The sequence below is a fragment of the Pteronotus mesoamericanus genome, unplaced genomic scaffold (assembly GCF_021234165.1).
Source record: "Pteronotus mesoamericanus isolate MK-2021 breed Mesoamerican mustached bat unplaced genomic scaffold, CSHL_Meso_final contig_20, whole genome shotgun sequence".
NCBI classification, from domain to species: Eukaryota; Metazoa; Chordata; class Mammalia; order Chiroptera; family Mormoopidae; genus Pteronotus; species Pteronotus mesoamericanus.
Window position 1 is genome coordinate 927,827 of NW_026555085.1, and position 18,532 is coordinate 946,358.

Sequence of the window (18,532 nt, forward strand, 5' to 3'; positions counted from 1 at the left end):
GTCTAATCACAGACAAAATCAAAGTACTGTGCAACTCACAATGTACTAACTAGCTCCATGTACTAGCTAATAAAAGCAAAGGGTGCTTCTTTCCAATTACATCTTTATCCTCACTCCAGTCTACCTTGTCAATAGATATTTACTGAGGTGTCCAATCATATAATTGCCCCCACTTCCTAACAACACCAATTTAGAGTGAGCCGCTGCTTCCACAGATCCTCCCCCAAGGTCGCACATCCAAAGCCCAAATACTATATATGTTCTAATATCTTCATACTAAAATGTCCCATGACCCCCATGGTATGCATTCTATCTTGCAGCAGTGATTAATAAATCCAGCTTGCTTGCCCACAGATGATCCTTGTAGTCTTCAGCTGAAGAAAACTGATACATGTTACCCTTTGTCTGTCAAAATTGTTTATGTCTTTGAGTTTGATTATGGGTATGAGTTTGTTTCTCCAGAGTGTGTGGTTGACACAGAACATTGATGTTGTCCTTTATGGTTCTTTATCTTTGGGTCTTACTTACAGAATTTTTCATTCCACAATTGTAAAAATTTCACATATATTTTTATCTAGGGGAGAGGCATCCAAGGGTGAAGGAAGCAGAATTGTTTGAATTTTGGAGAAAATATGGGAAGGAGAAATAGGCAAGGAATTGTAAGGTGGAACTCTAAAGTTTACATCCTCTGCTTTATAAATTTATAAGTATGTATGGGGCCTACAGGTATTTGATATATGTTGTGTTCAATAAATACTTTCTCTTAAGTAAAGACTTGTGTGTCTGATTATGTTTACCAGGTTAACAAAAACAACATCAAGAGTCCCAAAGTGATATATTTATATAAGGATTGGCTCCACTGATATGTGGTTTAGGACACTTACAACCTTAAGGTGTTAAATCATGTTTTGGTTAATCTCTGTACACTCTAGTTTTAAATTCCTATTGATTAAACTTTCTTGGGCATGCTGTATTTTGAGGGCACACCTAAGATCCACATAGACAAATAAAGACACATGACTTACATATGAAGATAATATTAATATACATCAGTCTATGAGTCACACAGTATCTTGAGGGGTCGGGCAGAGACTGAAAATTGAAAACATTCTAGCTAGGTACTGTCTAGTATGGTAGCTAATAAGATACATATGGCTATAAATTAAATTAAAAATAAATAAAATTAAAAGTTCAGCTGCTCTACACACTAGTCACATTTCAAGTGTTCAATAGCCACCTGCAGCCAGTGCCTGCCATATTGAACATGCATACTGGATCAATTCCTTGATCACAGAATGTTCTATTGGACAGAACTGCTGTTCATGTTGTCTGCACCTCAAATCACAGAATTAGACCTATTTAAATAAAAGGGCCAATATTATTTCTGTCTGGGATATGAATACATATTAAGTTGGTGTATAACAAATGAGAGTAGGTTGTCTGTGGGTCTGGTGCCTTTATACACAAACTCTTCCCAGTCCCAAAAGGGAGACATCTGCCCTGCTCCCACCTCTTTTCCCAAACTAAGGACACTCTCTGGCATCATATTTACAGGGGGTGAGTTCCCTTCTAGAATAACCCAGGGGCAATGCTTTTAGCAGAGTTTGGGGATGCAGGCATTCTACCTCAAGGGACAGTGATTCTCAGAAGTTAAGAGGAAGCAAAGGCGGGGGCCAGTTGGGATACTCTCCCTGGTATACCCAGAACACCAATTCTCAAAGTGTGGTCTTTGGAACCCTTGAAGCTTCTAAAAGCCTTTCATAGGATCTATTAGGCCAAAACTATTTTCATAAGGTTAAGGACATTATTTTCTTTTTCACTATGCTACCATTTGCACTAAGGTAAAATTTAGCAAGAACAGAGGCTATGATACCTAACTGCAATAGTAGTTATTCTTCACCACCACTTACTTGCAGAAAGAAGAAAAAAAAACCAGTTTCAACTGTCACGGTTGAAGGATTAAAAATTATTATCTATACTAAATCATCATCCTTACATTGACATTTTAAAAATACCTTGGCTTCCAGTCAAGATGGTGGGTAGGTAAATGGAGTATTCATATCCTCCCACAACCACATCAAAATTACAACGAAACTACCAAACAACCATCATCCAGAACCACCTGAATTCTTGCTGAAGATCTACAGCTAAGGATATACACAAGAACCCACATCGAGACTAGCAGAAGGGGCAGAGATACCGAACATACTGGTCCAACACCCATGAGTGGTGAATAAAATTTGGGAGGGGTATCTCGGCAGTGGAGTTCTCCCCTGAGGAGTGAGGGGTCTCAGTCCCACACCAGAGCCCCCAGCCTAGGGCTCCAGTGCCAGGAAGAGAAGTCCCAATAACTTCTGGCTGTAAAAGCCAGTGGGGGTTGTAGCTGGGTGGACAGACAGCTTCTAGAGTCCCAAGCAGTTCATCTTGAAGGACCCATGCACAGACGCATTCAGACTTACTCCTCTAACCTCCAGCACCAGGGCAGCAGCTCGAAAAGCACCAGGAACACATGGGAAAAATTGAATTGTCTGGCATCAGCGAAACAGCTGGAGGGCCTCCTTTCTCCCAACCAGAAGTGCTGGCAGAGGCCACTGTTCTTTCTCTGAGTCCTCCCCCAACAAAGCAAGCAGGCAGACACCATATCTAATTCTCCATCAACCAGGTTAACTCTGCTCCCCATGCGCTGGTGATTTGCTGATACTCTGACTCACCCAACTTGCCGGCCTACCCAAGCCACTCCCAGTGACTTTTTCATAATAATGGCCTGCCTTGACTTATGCCTCAGACTTTTCTAAAATCTCTTACACAAGCAGCATCTGACGTGGAGCCCCATATGTCAAGCTAAGCGGCTCCAGGACCAGCACTAGCAGAAGCTGGCCTTGGTTCACAGCATAGTTCACAGACACAAGCCCAGCACAAGTAGCAGCTACCTACAGATCACTTTGTAGCTCATGCCAAATGGCACCAGGCACAGCTCAAGTGGTGGCTGACCTTGGCCTGAAACTCCCAAGGGCCCTCAGAGCCAACAAAGCCAGTGAAAAGCTTCAGATGATGTTAAAGCAACACCAAACCACCTCCACAAGCAACACACTCAAGGGGACTCAGCAGACACCAGAGCTTCCACAGTGGTCACAGCTAGTCCTTGTGGCCAATCGGCCTGGGTGTAAATCCCTCAGATTTACAACATCAATCAAGGGTCAACTACAGCAGAAGAGTGCACACTGCCCTCATGAGGGGGCACACCTGGAGTGCCCAGGTAGGGTAACCAGGGAGGCTGCACCACCAGGCCCTACAGAACACCTACTGGTTAAGGGCACTCTACCAAGACCAGGAGACATAGCAGCTCTCCCTTACACAAAGAAACAAACACAGGAAAGCTACAAAAATGAGGAGAAAAGGTAATATGTCACAAATGAAAGAACTTCAGAAAAAGAACTGAACAAAATCGAGACAAGCAATTTATTAGGTAGAGCATTCAAAACACTAGTTATAAGATTGTTCAATGAACTCAGAGGTAAGGTAGTAGAACTTAGTGTGAACTTCAACAAATAATTAGGTAACATAAAATTGGAGATAGAAAACATTTAAAAAGTCAGAAATGGAGAATACAATAATTGAAAATGAAGAATACATTACAGCAAATCAACAGCAGAATAGATAAAGTAGAGAATCAAATCAATGATTTGAAAGATTAGAAAGCAGAAAAAACCCGATCAGAACAGCAAAAAATAATGACAATAATGTAAAAAAAAAAAAAAAAAAATGAAAACAGTGTAAGGAGCCTCTGGGACAACTTCAGGAGCATACCAACATTCACATCACAGCAGTGTGAGAAAAGAAGAGAGAAAGCAAGAAATTGAAAACTTATTTGAAAAATAATTATAGAAAACTACCCTAACCTGGTAAAGGAAATAGACAAACAAGTCCTGGAAGTGCAGAGTCTCAAACGAGAAGAACCCAAAAAGGACCACACCAAGACACACCATAATTAAGATGTCAAGGGTTAAAGACAATGAGGGAATTTTAAAAGCACCAAGAGAAAAGCAGTTAGTTACCTGCAAGGGAGCTCCCATAAGACTGTCAGCTGATTTCTCAACAGAAATTTTGCAGGCCAGAAAGAACTGACTTGAAATATACAAAATGATGAAAAGCAAGGATCTACAACCAAGATTCTCTACCCAACAAAGCTATCATTTAGAATCAAAGGGCAGATAAAGAACTTCCCAGACAAAAAAAAAGCTGGAAGAGTTTATCACCACCAAACCAGTATTACAAGACACATTAAAATATCTTCTTTAAGATCAATAAGTACATATATATCAAAAATCACTTTAAGTAAAAATGAATTACAAGTTCCAATAAAGACATGGAGCCTGAATAAATAACAACAAAAAAAAAATACCTTAAATATTCTGTCTACAAGAGATTCCAATGAAATCAAAAGACAAAAACAGAAAGAAACTAAAGGGATGACAAAAGATATTTCATGAAAATGGAAACAAACAAAAAGCTGGGGTAGGAATAGTTATACCAGACAAAACAGACTTCTTTAAAAATACAAAGAAGGGCCCAGTGATTCTCTTTCTGGGTATTTATCCAAAGAAACCCGAAATACTACATCAAAAAGACATGTGCATCCACATGTTCATTGTAGCATTATTTACAATACCAAAAATATGGAAAAAACCTAAGTGTTCACAAATAGACAAATTAATAAAGAAGAAATGGTGCAGAGACTTCCAGCCAAGATGCAGGCATAGGTAGATACACTATGCCTCCTCACACAAACAAAAAAAAGACATCAACAAATTTAAAAACAAAAAATAACCAGAACTGCCAGAAAATCGGACTGTATGGAAGTCCACCAACCAAGGAGTTAAAGAAGAAACACTCATCCAGACGGGTAGGAGGGGCAAGATAGGCAACCTGGGTGGAGAGGAAGCACAGCAAGGAGGCGGCTGGAGGACCAGGTGGATGAGGCAGTGGCTGTTGGACCAGGTAGTCCCACATTTGTGTGCGGATAAAATGGGAAAAACAGCTAGAGAACCAGACAGACTGCACAATCTGGGGATCCAGTGTGGGGAAAGAAAGTCTCCAAACCTCTGGCTGTAAAGACCAGTGGAGGATGCAGCAGCAAGAGAAACTCCCACACTAACAGTAGAGACACACAGGGTCCTAGAATGTACACAAACCCACTCACCTGGGAATCAACACCAGAAGGGCTCAATTGGCTTGTGAGTAGCTGGGGAAGTGGCGGAAAGCAGGCCAAGAGATGAGCAAGTGGCATTGTTCCCTCTCAGACTCCTCCTCCACATAGGGTGTCACAACGAAGCAACCTGGGTTGCCCCGCCCAGGAAAATACCTAAGGCTCTGTGCCTTCCAACATAACAGGTACACCAAAACAAAGAAAGATGGCCCAAATGAAAGAACAGATCAAAGCTCCAAAAATAGAACTAAGTAATGAACAGATAGCCAACCTGTCAGATTCACAGTTCAAAACACTGGTAATCAGGATGCTCAGAGAAATCGTTGAGTATGGTCTCAAAATGGACGAAAAAGTGAAGGTTATGCAAAGTGAAACAAAGAAAAATATACAGGGAACCAACAGTGAAGGAAAGGAAACCGGGGTTCAAATCAACAATTTGGAGCAGAAGGAAGAGATAAACATTCAACCAGAACAGAATGAAGAAACAAGAATTCAAAAAAAAAAAAAAAAATGAGGAGTGGCTTAGGAACCTCTGGGACAACTTTAAACATTCCAACATCCAAATCATAGGAGTGCCAGAACGAGAAGAGGAAGAGCAAGATTTGAAAACTTATTTGAAAAAATAATAATGGAGAACTTCCCCAGTCTGGCCAAGGAAATAGACTTCCAGGAGATACAGGAAGCTCAGAGAATGCCAAAGAAGTTGGACCCAAGGAAACACACAGCAAGGCACATCATAATTACATTACTCAAGATTAAAGATAAGGAGAGAATCTTAAAAGCAGCAGGAGAAAAGGAGACAGTTACCTACAAAGGAGTTCCCATAAGACTCTCGGGTGATTTCTCAAATCTTACAGGCAAGAAGGGGCTGGCGAAAAGTATTCAAAGTCATGAAAGGCAAGGACCTACATCCAAGATTAGTCTATCCAGCAAAGCTAAACTATCATTTAGAATGGAAGGGCAGATAAAGTGCTTCCCAGATAAGATAAACTTTAAGGGAGTTCATCATCACCAAGTCATTATATAAAATGTTAAGGGGATTTATCTAAGAAAAAGAAGGTCAGAACTATGAACAGTAAAATGACAACAAATCACAGCTATCAACAACTGAACCTAAAAAACAAAAACAAAACAAACTAAGCAAACAACTAGAACAGGAACAGAATTATAGAAATGGAGATCAGAAGGGAGCCGGAGGGAGAAAAATGGTGGGGAAAGGAACAGGGACTAAGAAGCATAAATAGTAGGTACAAAATTGACAGGGGGAGGTTAGAATAGTACAGGAAATGTAATAGCTGAAGAACTTATATGTACAAGCCATGGACATGAACTAGCGGAGGGTGGGGTGGGTGAATGCTGGTGAGAGGAGGGGTGCAGGGAGGAAAGGAATACAGGGGGAAAAAACTGGGACAACTGTAATAGCATAATCAATAAAATATTTTTTTTTAAAAAAGAACAAGTGGTGCATATATAAAATGGAATGTGACTCAACCATAAAAAGAATGAAATCTTGCTATCTGTAACAATAGGTATAAACCTAGAGGGCTTTGTGCTGAGTGAGATAAGACAGATAAAGACAAATGCCAGATGTTTTCACTTCTACGTAGAATGCAAAAAACAACATAAACAGAATAAGCAGAACAGAAAAATAAGCAGAACAGAAACATGATCATTGATAAAGAGAATATTTTGACATTGCCAGATGGAAGGAGTGTTCATAGGATGGGTGGAAAAGGTAAAGGTATTAAGAAGTACAAATTGGGATTTGGCAAAATGGCAGAGGAGTGAATGGAAGTCACACTGACCTCCTCCCAGGACCAATCTGGAATTAGAACTAAGTTGTTGAGAAAATCACCCAGTGATTATACCACTGAATAATATCAAAACCACTGAGTAATATCAAAAGAGAAACCTTATAACCTCAGACAGACAGAAGAAATCAGCTTCACCACAAATGGTAAGGAGTACAGTGGAGACTAGAGAAGGCTGGCTGGGCACCCACAGGCAGCAGCGTCAGAGGGATAAAGTGGCCAGATGGATCCCCCTGGGAACAGTGGGGTCTAAACCCTAAGCTGGGCTCCCCAGCCTAGAGTATGGGAGCTCAAAAAGTGCACAGATAACAAGCAGAGGCAAAAAGCGCCAGGATTGCTCTCTCGTAGAGACAGATGGCTGAAGATGCAAAGTGCCGCGACCCACGTGGAGTGGAGGTCCCTGAGAGGAGGTGACGGGAGATTCAGAAAGAGACAACACAAACAGTTTAAGGAAAAGCAGGGGCCACGTGGGGCATTGTCCTCAGATGGAGAGACAATGACCCTGAACACAGTCTCCATGTTTATTTTATAGGGGTTGGTTAGATAAAGCTCAATGACATTTTGGAGCTGTGGACGAAGACTGTTCAGTTCCCAGGCTACCTAAATGATAAAATATTTCTTCTGCAAAAGTTACATTCACATTAAGCTGAAGCTTGTGGTTAACTATTTCCTTCTCAACACCCCCCACCCACCCACCACCACCCCCAGGTTCTGGCTGCCGTCAGCTGCTGGCTTGCCCTGCTTTGCAGATGCAAGCGGTTAAGCATGGCTTTGCCAAGCACTTAACCAGAGCTTTTAATGTCAGCCTTCACCATCCTCCACAGCAAAGAGCTGTTTAAAGGACCAATCACAAATTTTCATTTGCAGCCACTTGCCCTGGGATCCAGCAAAGGCAAGGGCAGAGTAGACTAGAGACATCTGAAGAGAGACTGGGGATGAAGCTTTGGGGAGAGAGCCGAGAGAGTAGATGCCAGGATCCCAGTGCTGAGTCATTCCCTATTCAGCAGCAGCCATTGTGCCCAGGCAGACAGCTACGCCTTGAGCAGCAGCCTGAGGGGAAGCAATAGTCCCGACCAAAGGAACGCCTCTGCCCTGGCCCTGTGCTTAAGTCTGACTGCTGAGTGCACAGTAACTAGATTAACAACCAAAGGAGTCAGACACAGAGAGCAGTCCCTCACAAAGAGGGAGCAGAGTAGGCTAGAGACACTAGAGGAGAGACTGGGGACGTGGATGCTTTCAGGAGAGAACCAAGAGAGGGGTTAAAGGAACTGCAGGACAGTGTGAAATGTAACAATATCCATATTACAGGGATAACAAAGAAGAGGAGCAAAGGAAAGAAAAACTGTTTGAAAAAGAAATGGAAAATTTCCCAAAATTTTTTTAAAGATTTTTATTTATGTTTAGACAGAGGGGAAAGGAGGGAGAAAGAGAAGGAGAGAAACATCCATGTGTGATTGCCTCTCACACATCCCCTACTGGGGACCTGGTCTGAAACCCAGGCATGTGTACTGACTGGGAATCAAACCAGTGACCCTTTAGTTCACAGGACAGTGCTCAAGCCACGTAGCCACATCAGCTAGGGCTAACTTTGATGAAAGAAACAGTCATACAAGACCAGGAAGCACAGAGGGTCCCCATCAAGAGGAACCCAAAGAGTCCCAATGCAAGACATATCATAATTAAAATGGCATATTCAAAAACAAAAAGAGGATCTTAAAAGCAGCAAGGGAGAAACAGAAAGTAATATACAAGGGGGACATGGTAAACCTAGCAGCTGACTTCTCAACAGAAACACTGACAAGCCAGAAGGAAATGGCAAGAAATATTCCAAGTAACGAAAAACGAAGGACTACAACCAATACTAACTACAGAGTAAGGCTCTCCATTAAAATGAGAGGTGAAATAAGGAGTTTCCCAAACAAAAGAAGGTTAAAAGAATACAACTGCACCAAATTAGCACTGAGAGATGTGCTAAAGGGACTGCTTTGAGAAAGTGAAGGTATAGAGTGAGAGTGGAACAAAGGTACAAAGTGGGTAAAATAGCAATGAATAAGCACCTATCAATGATAACTTTAAATGTAAGTGGGTTAAATGCTCCAGTCAAAAGACATAGGGTAGTTGAATGGATAAGAAACATGACCTGCATATATGCTGCCTACAAGAGACCAACCTCAGAACAAAAAACCTATACAAACTGAAAGTGAAAGGTTGGGAAAAAATATTCCAAGCAAACAGACAACAAAAAAAGCCGAGGTAGCACTACTTATATCAGATGAAATAGATTTCAAAACTAAGCCATAAAAAGAGACACAGAGGACACTTCATAATACTCAAAGGAAGAATTCATGAAGAAGACAAACATTATAAACTATATGCACCCTACATAGGCATACCCAAATATGTAAGAAAATTCTTGGAGGACTTTAAGAAAGACATAGACAGCAACACACTGATAGTAGGGGATTTTAACTCCCCACTGTGAAAAATGGATAGATCTTCCAAACAAAATATCAACAAGGATATTGTGGAACTGAAAGACACATTAGATCAAATGGACTTAACTGATACATACAGAAACTTTCATCCCAAAGAAGCAAAATACATTCTTTTCAAATGCACATGGAACATTTTTCAAAGACAGACCACATGTTAGGACACAAAACAAGCCTCAACAAATTCAAGAACACTGAAATCATATCAACCATTTTCTTGGACTACATGGGCTTCAAACTAGAAAACAACCTTAAGGAAAAAACTCAAATACATTCAAATCATGGAAAATAAATAGCATGCTATTAAAAAATGAATGGGTTAATGAGATCAAAGAAGAAATCAAAAAGGTTTTGGAAACAAATGAAAATGAAAACATAACAGTCCAAAACCTATGGAACACAGTGAAGGCAGTCCATATAGGGAAGTTCATAGTAGTACAGGCCTACCAAAAATAGACAGAAACATTTCAAATAAACAGTCTGACCCTACATTACTAGAACTAGAGGAACAACAACAAACAAAGCTCAGAGTGAGTAGAGGGAAGGAAATAACCAACATCAGAGCAGAAAAAAAATTATAGAGACTAAAAGAACAATTCAAAGGATCAACAGATCTAGGAGCTGATTCTTTGAAAGATAAACAAAATCAACAAGACTTTAACCTGATTCATCAAGAAAAAAAGGGAGAGGACCCAAGTGAATAAAATCAGAAATGAAAGAGATTACAACTGACACCATGGCAATACAAAGGACTGTAAGAAATTACTATGAACAACTATATGCCAAGAAATTTTAAACCTGAGCAAAATAGACGAATTTCTAGAAAAATATAATCTTCCAAACTGAATCAGGAAGAAATAGAAAGTCTGAACAGATGGATAACAGCTGGTAAAATTGAAGCAGTAATCAAACAAGTCCCACACACAAAAGGCGTAGGCTGGATGGTTTCACAGGAGAATTTTACAAAACATTTAAAGAGCCATCCCCTGTCCTCAGACTATTTCAAAAAATCCAAGAGAAGACTCCCAGACTCTTTTTATGAGGCCAGCATCATCCTAATCCCAAACGCAGATAAAGACACAACAAAGAAAACTACAGACCATTACCACTAATGAACATAAATGCTAGAGTCCCCAACAAAACATTGGCCAAACAGATCCAGCAATATATTAAAAATATCATCCACCATGGTCAACTGGGAATCATCCCAGGAGTGCAAGGACGGCACAATACTAACAAATCAATAGACGTAATACATCATGTAAAGAATACAAAAGACAAAAACCTCATGATCATATCAATAGATGTGGAAAAAGCATTTGATATGGTACAATATGCATTTATGATAAAAAACACTCAGCAAAGTGGGAGTAGAGGGAGCATACGTCAACACAATAAGGCCATATGTGAAAAACCTACAGCCAACATCATAGGCTGTAGCAATGGCAAAAACTAAAAGCTTTCCCAATAAGATTAGGAACAAGACAAGGATGTCTGCTTTCACCACTTCTATTCAAAATAGTGTTTGAAGTCCTAGCCACAGTAATCAGACAAGAAAAAGAAATATAAGATGTCCAAATTGGAAAGGAGGCAGTAAAGTTGTCACTGTTTGCAAATAACATGATACTGTACATAGAAAATCTTATAGACTCCACCCCAACACTACTCGACCTAATAAGTGAAGTTAGAAAAGCAGTGGGACACAAAGTTAATATTCAGAAATCTAAGGCATTTTTGTACACCAAAAATGAAATATCAGAAAAAGAAATCAAGAGAAAAATCCCATTTTCTATAGCAACAAGAAAAACAAAGTACCTAGGAATAAACTTAACCAAGGAGGTAAAAGAAAACTTTTCTTTTTCTGTATTCAGAAAACTACACAACACTGAAGAAAGAAATTAGGAAGACACAAATAAATGGAAGCATATACTGTGTTCATGGATAGGAAAAATTAACATCATCAAAATGTCCATACTACCCAAAGCAATTTACAGATTCAATACAATCCCTATTAAAATACCAATGATGTATTTCACAGATATAGATGAAACATTTCAAAAATGTTATGGAACCATAAATGATCCCTATTAGCTGCAGCAATTTTGAGAAAGAAGAACAAAGTGTGAGGGATCACAATACCTGACATCAAACTGTATTATCAAGTCTGAAATCAAAACAGTCTAGTACTAGCATCAGACCAGACACATAAATCAATGGAACAGAATAGAGAGCCCAGAAATATGGTCAATTAATATTCAACAAAGGGGGCAGAACCGTAAAATGGTAAAAATAGCCTCTTTAACAAATGATGTTGGGATCCATTGACAAAGCCAAAGGGGGGAATGGTTGATGGTGGGAGGTGGCGGTTGGTGGGGCAGAGAAAATGGAGAAAACTGTACTTGAACAATAAAAAAAAAATTCTAGTAAAAAATTGAAGTACAAATTGGTAGTTATAGTCATGAGGATGTAAAATACGGTATATGGAATATAGTTAATAATATAATAACTATGTATGATGGCAGATTTACCCTAGATTTATTAGGGTAATACTACATAAGTTATATAAATGTCTAATCACAGTGTTGTACACCTGAAATTAATATAATATTGTCCAATATTACATTGTAATTACAACTGTAATTGAAAATTTTCAAAATATTTTTAAAAGATCTATATTAACTCATTATACAATTGGATGAATTTTTTAACTGTCCCTAATAAAAATGGAAAACAAACAAAAAAATCTTATATGAAGACCAGGGAAGTATACAAAAAGCACTTCTACTATATTCCTAAGTATTATGTGCCAAGGAAAATAATTTGTGTGACTTGAGCTAGCCTCTTTTTTATGGAATACTATGTTTACTTAAAAAAATGAATGACACAGAAACTATGCTTACTGAGATTTGACTAATTGGCATATACTTTATCAAAAATAATTGTGAGCTTCTCCCTTCAAGATAAATCAACTGACAGCATTGGTTGTCTTGCTAAAATGTAAGCTCTCAAGAGAAAAATCAGAATTTTGGAAATTTACATGGTATCCCACCATGTAAGCTAACATCTTCCCAGTACTGACCAACTTTTCCAGTAGGATCTGTGGTAATATTAACAAATGTGATGTCTTGATGATGTGTAATTTAATTCATCAACCCTGGAAGATCTTATAACTTACTCAAACAATGCACTATTTTTAAATAATCATGCATTACTACAAGAGACACTTGTAGCACGGGAGCTCCAAACTGGGGATCTGCTTAAGTGTTTGTGAAATTAATCAATGATATTGTTTCAGGTTACACTTTGCAAAGAGCTATTGACAAACTACCACTTGTGTAGTTCTAGTGTAACATCAAAGATGAATATCGACACTCATCTGAAAAGGTTACTAAAAATGCTCCTCCTACATATTTGTGTTAGGCTGTATATTTTTCCATATGCTGCAACAAAAATAGATTAAATGCAGAAGCAAACACGCTCTTCTAATGATACAGACTTGCAAAAATGTAAAATGTATACAAATCCACTCTTCTCAGTAACTTCTTGTTATTTGGGAAATAGTTATTCATACAAGCATTTCTGTTAATGTCATAGGTTATTAATATTCTAAATGAATAATTTTTCAAACTGTTTTATTGCTAATATGGTAAATATTGATAGATATAACCCACATAAACAAAATTATTTTGGGGATCTTCACTAATTTGAAAGATGGTATAGATATAGTGAAACCAAAATGTTTGAGGGTCACTGAAGAAATAGCACCTGAGACACAACTCAGGGAGACAGAATGACAAAGATGTCTCCATGCAAGAGGAGGGGTCAGGGCAAAAGTCCCAGGTCCCCAGGCCCGGTTCTCAGGATCTCAGCCGCAGGGTGGAGTCTGAAGTGGGGAAGCTCAGTGTTGGGGAGTCCCCACTTCCCCCAGGTTTTACTTCTGCCTCTAACAATGCATCAGGTCCTTCTTCCTCGTTATTCATGATGCTGTCCCAGTTCTCACTCCCATTGGGTGTCACGTTTCTAAGAAGCTGATCAGTGTCACTGTGGTTCTGGTTGTAAAGTCCTTACCAACTAGTTGAACTCCCAGGCACTCAACAGCTGGGTCACGAGGTCCCCAATCACCCTGCTGCTGCTCTCAGGGGCCTTGGCCCTGACCAACACCTGGGCGGGTAAGTGTTGGGATGGGAGGAAAACAGCTTCTGCTGATAAGAAGCGAGGGGACACAGCAGGGGTGCAGGACCTCGAAGAAGGCACGTCTCCACAAACTCTGGCCCAGACCCCAGACCCCAGACCCCGCCATCCCCCTAGCCTTGCCCTTCTTCTGTCTTCCCGCCTCCTCCTCTCAACCACCGCCCCCTTTTCTGCCTACAGGCTCCTTCCCTGTTACCTGCCCCAACTGTGGACTCAAACCTCACCCAGAGGAGGGTCGCTGGTCTCTGCCCCTCCCCGCCCCCAGATCCCCATTCCCTGAGACTTTTTAGCACCGTCATGGCCAGACCAGGACGCTGGAAGTCCCAGTACATCAGCGTAGGCACTTGGATGACACATTACGTGCAACAGCTACTCCCTGAGCCCGAGGACAGAGCTGCAGATGTTGCTGATGGAGCTGCCAGGGGTGGAGCAGGTGCATCCACATCATTGGGTCGTGAAGACGCGGGTCATCACAGCCTCGCACAGATTAATGGAGGGAACCTGAACTACAACCTGAGCGGGATTAAGGTTAGGGTCACCACTAAGACTGATGTGAAGTGGCTTATTCCCTGTTTTCTTCTAGGAACTTCATGGTTTCAGGTTTTGTCTTTAATCCATTTTGGTTCACTTTTATGAGCAGTTTGAGACAGGGGTGCAATATCACTCTTATGCATGTGTTTATCCAGTTTTCCCAACACCATTTAAGAGACTATCCTTTCCCTGTTTTCTTGCCTCTCTTCTCAAATGTTAGTCAACATTTGTGAGGGGTTATTTCTGGGCTCTAATTCTGCTCTACTGGTCTAGTTTTAGGCCAGTACCATACTGTTTTGTATACTATAACTTTGCACTACAGTTCGAAAACAGGAAAGGGGATTCCTCTCACTTTGAGCTTTATCAGAAGTGCTTTGAGTATTTGGTTCTTTTGTGGTTCCATACAAGTTTTACGATTGCTTTTTTCTATTTCTCTGAAAAAGGCTATTGGAATTTTGATAGGGATTCTATTGATTATACATGGTTTTAAATAATATGGACATTTTAAAAGTATAAATTCTCCCAATCCTTTGTGTCTTCTTCATTTACTTTCATTAACACCTTGTAGTTTTCAGTAAACATATCTTTTACCTCTTGGTTAAATTTATTCCTAAGTATTTATTGGTTTTGATGCTATTGTGAATTAGATTTTTTTAATTTCTTTCTCAGGTGTTTTGTTACTGTAATAGAAATTTAACTGTTTTCCTCTATGTTGATTTTTGTTAACCTGACACTTTAGTAAATCATTTGTAAGTCCTAACAGCCTTTGGTTTAAAGTCTCTTTTATCTGGTATAAATAGTTATACTTTTTAATGTCCACTTGCATGAAATATCTTTTTCCATATCTTCACTCTCAGATGTATGTGTCTTGTTCTTGAGTCTCTTGTAGACAGCATATGTATGGGTCTTTTATTATATCCATTCAGCCACCTTATGTCTTTCGATTGGAACATTTAGTCCATTTCCATTTAAAGTCATTAATAATAGGTATGTAGTTATTGCCATTTTATTAATTATCTGATTGTTTTTGTGGTTGTTCCTTTCTTCTCTTGCTCTCTTGTCTTGTATGTTGATGACTTTCTAGTGTTACATTTGGATTTCTTTTTATTTTATTTTATCTATTACACATTTTGGTTTGTGGTTACCATGTACTTCATATACAAGATCTGCCCAGAAAGTATCCAGCCACATAATATGAAAAATAGAGGCATTTATTGAAGATACAAAAAACATTGTACATAGTATGGTGATGCCTCAGTCCCATTCAAAGTAGGCACCATGAGACCTCACACAGTTCTCCTAACTGCCATTAGCTGCCCCATCATATTTTCCTCAGTCTCATCAATGGTCTGAAATCTCTTCCCTTTCAAAGGTGATCTTGGTTTTGGGAAAAACCAGAAATTGCAGGGCACCATATCTGGCCCGTAGAGGGGCTGAGTCACCTGGGTGAATTGATGTTTCACCAAAAAGCTCTGCACCAAGAGGTGATGAATGGATGGGTATGCTGTCATGATGAAGCGGCCAATCACCAAATGCCCATAGCTGCAGCCTTCTGAATCATCAAATACTTTCCACAGAGGAATGTTTAATCTTAACACAAGATTTGACACAGATTTGTTTCTCTACTCACTCAGTCACTTTGAATGTGAGGGCCACACAGTACACATGCTCACTTATCAGCATCTACTGCCCCCACTGACTGGTACAGTGAAGTCGTCATTGTTCATGCATGTACATTCCAGTCCACTCTCCCTGGCTGCCGGGTTACATAAATGTCACACAAACTATTCTTGTTATACTAACAATGGTTGGACTTTTTCAGGACAGACTCTGTATACCAAGCTATGTTTGTATCAGTCTGTTTTAACGCAATGCTCACGAAAGTTCAAATGCATTCTAAAATCACTTCATTTTTTACTCACCTTCCTACATTTATGGGTTTTGACATCATTTCTACCTCTTTTGTATGGGTGTATCAATTCATTATTATATTTACACATGATCTTACTATTTTTGCCTTTTAACCTTTGAATGAGCTTAATAATTGGTTAATCCAATATTTTTAGTTTGCCTTTGTCAGTGAAATTTATCCTTCCCAATATTTTCTTATTTTTAATTTTGTCCTTTTATTTTCTACTTAGGTAAGTACCTGTAATATTTTTTGTAATGCTGGTTTAAAGGTGATATAATTCCTTAGTTTTTTTTTTTTTTATCTGAGAACTCTTTGTATCTCCTTTCATGCTAAATTATAACCTTGCTAGATAGAGTAGTCTTAGTTGTAGTTTTCTTTCTTTCATTACTTCGATGCCAGACCCTGCTGGCAGGGAAACTTTTTGTTGAAAAATCAGCTTACAGCTTTATGGGATTTTGCTGGTATGATACAATATTAGTACACTTGATGTTGTCCCAGAGGTCCCTTAGACTATCCTCAATTTTTAAATTCTTTTTGTTGTTCCAGTTGGGTGTTTTCTACTACCTGTCTCCCAAATCACTGATTTATTTGATCCTCTGCTTCATCTAATCTACCACTGATCTCTCTAGTGTATTCTCCATCTTCAGTTACTGCATTCTTCAGTTTTGACTCTCTTTCGTTCCTCTTTAAATCTTTACAGATTTTACCTATTCTTCTCCTGAATTAATGAACATCTGTATAACAAGTGTTTTGAATTCTTTATCTGACAGGTGCTTGTGTCTAAATAATTTAGTTCTTTTCCTGGAGTTTTGTCCTTTTCTTCCTTTGGGGCGTGTTTGTCTCCTCATTTTGGGTGACTCTATTTGTTTCTGTATTAGATAGATCCACCACATCTATCATGAAAGAATGGCCTTATGTAAAAGGTATAGAGCCCAGTTGTGCATTCCCCCCAGTTGCCTGAGCCAGGAGTGTTGCCTGTGCGGGTCGCATGAGCCTTCTTTATGTAGTTGGGCCTCAACTGCTGCTAGCACATTGGTGGGCAGGGTTGACCAACAGGCTGACTAGCTGTGAGGGCTGGCTGCAACTATAGCAGATGAGCTGTTATGCAGGGGCTAACCCCATGGAGTCATTTTAGTGGGGCTCTGGTGCTGACCAAGGCTACCAATCAGATCTTTCAGTTGTGGAGCTTGATGGGAGTCGACAGGGGGGAGCAGTCCCTAGTGCTGTCTGAAGCTGGCTGCTGTGTGTTGGGTATAGAGCTTCTTGGAAGGGACTCTGGCGTGGGCTGAGGTCAGCCACCAGTTGTGTCCAGTTTAGGGCCTCTTGCTAGGAGCCACAGTGTGATCTTTGGTAGGTCAACATTTGTGCTGCTCATGGAGGCACTTGGGAGAGGTCTTGATACAAACTGAGGCTGGCTGCCACTTGTGCCAGGTTTGGGGGCCCCCTGGCAGGAGCTATAATATACATTGGCACTGGCAACCACAGCTGTGGGTTTTGGGGGAAGATTCTACAGCATGAGCTGAGGCAGATTGCTCACATGGAGGGTCTGGAACCACTGCTAAGAGGCTCAAGCCAGGTAAGTGGGTTGGATGGGGAGACGTTAGGGTGGATAAATGATGTTTAGTGGAGAGTGACAGGTTTTGTGCTTGTCTGGGCTGAGCCAGCTGGGTGGGAAGAGAGCTCAACCAAGGAGCAATGGCACCTTCAAGTGCTTCCATTCCCTGACAGTACCACAGCCTCTGCAGTCTTGAAGTTAGTAAATTCCTTCCCTCATGTCCCAAGACTTCTCAAGCTGCTACCCCTTTGGAGCTTAGTGTTAGTGGGTTTTATGTGCAAGCCCTTTTAAGAGCAGCATCTAGAATGCCTGCTGGTTTTCAAAGCCAGATGTTATGGGGACTCTACGTCTTAGTCCTGGTGCCTTGGTGTGGGGAACACGTCATGGAGATACGACACCTCACTCTTTGTAGTGGCCTCCATAGTCAATATATCCCTCTATACCACTCTCATAATCACCACACTGCAGGTATGGAGCAGGCGCTGTCTGCATCTCCAACCCTCCCACCCATCTGGATGCGGCTTCTTTTTAAAATAAATAAATTATACATATATATGAAATTATATATAATTATAAAATTATATATAATTATATACATACAAAAAATTTATTTACAGAGAGTAGAAGGGCAGAAGAGAGGGAGAGAAACATCAATGTGTGGTTGCCTCTTGTATTCCCCCTCACCGGGACCTAGCCTGCAATTGAGGCATGTGCCCTGACAAGGAAACAAACTGACGAGACTTTGCTTCACAGGCTGGCACTCATTCCACTGAGCCACACGAGGAAGGGTTCAATGTGGCTTCTTCTTAATATCTTTAGTTATATGAATTCTTT

General features: G+C 40.1%; 1 protein-coding gene across 2 annotated transcripts in view; it reads right to left on the reverse strand.

The window, feature by feature from the left end:
* TRIM26 (tripartite motif containing 26) overlaps positions 1-18,532 on the reverse strand; it is a 116,378-nt gene that overhangs the window by 54,071 nt on the left and 43,775 nt on the right. The gene's annotated exons all lie outside the window — the stretch shown is intronic.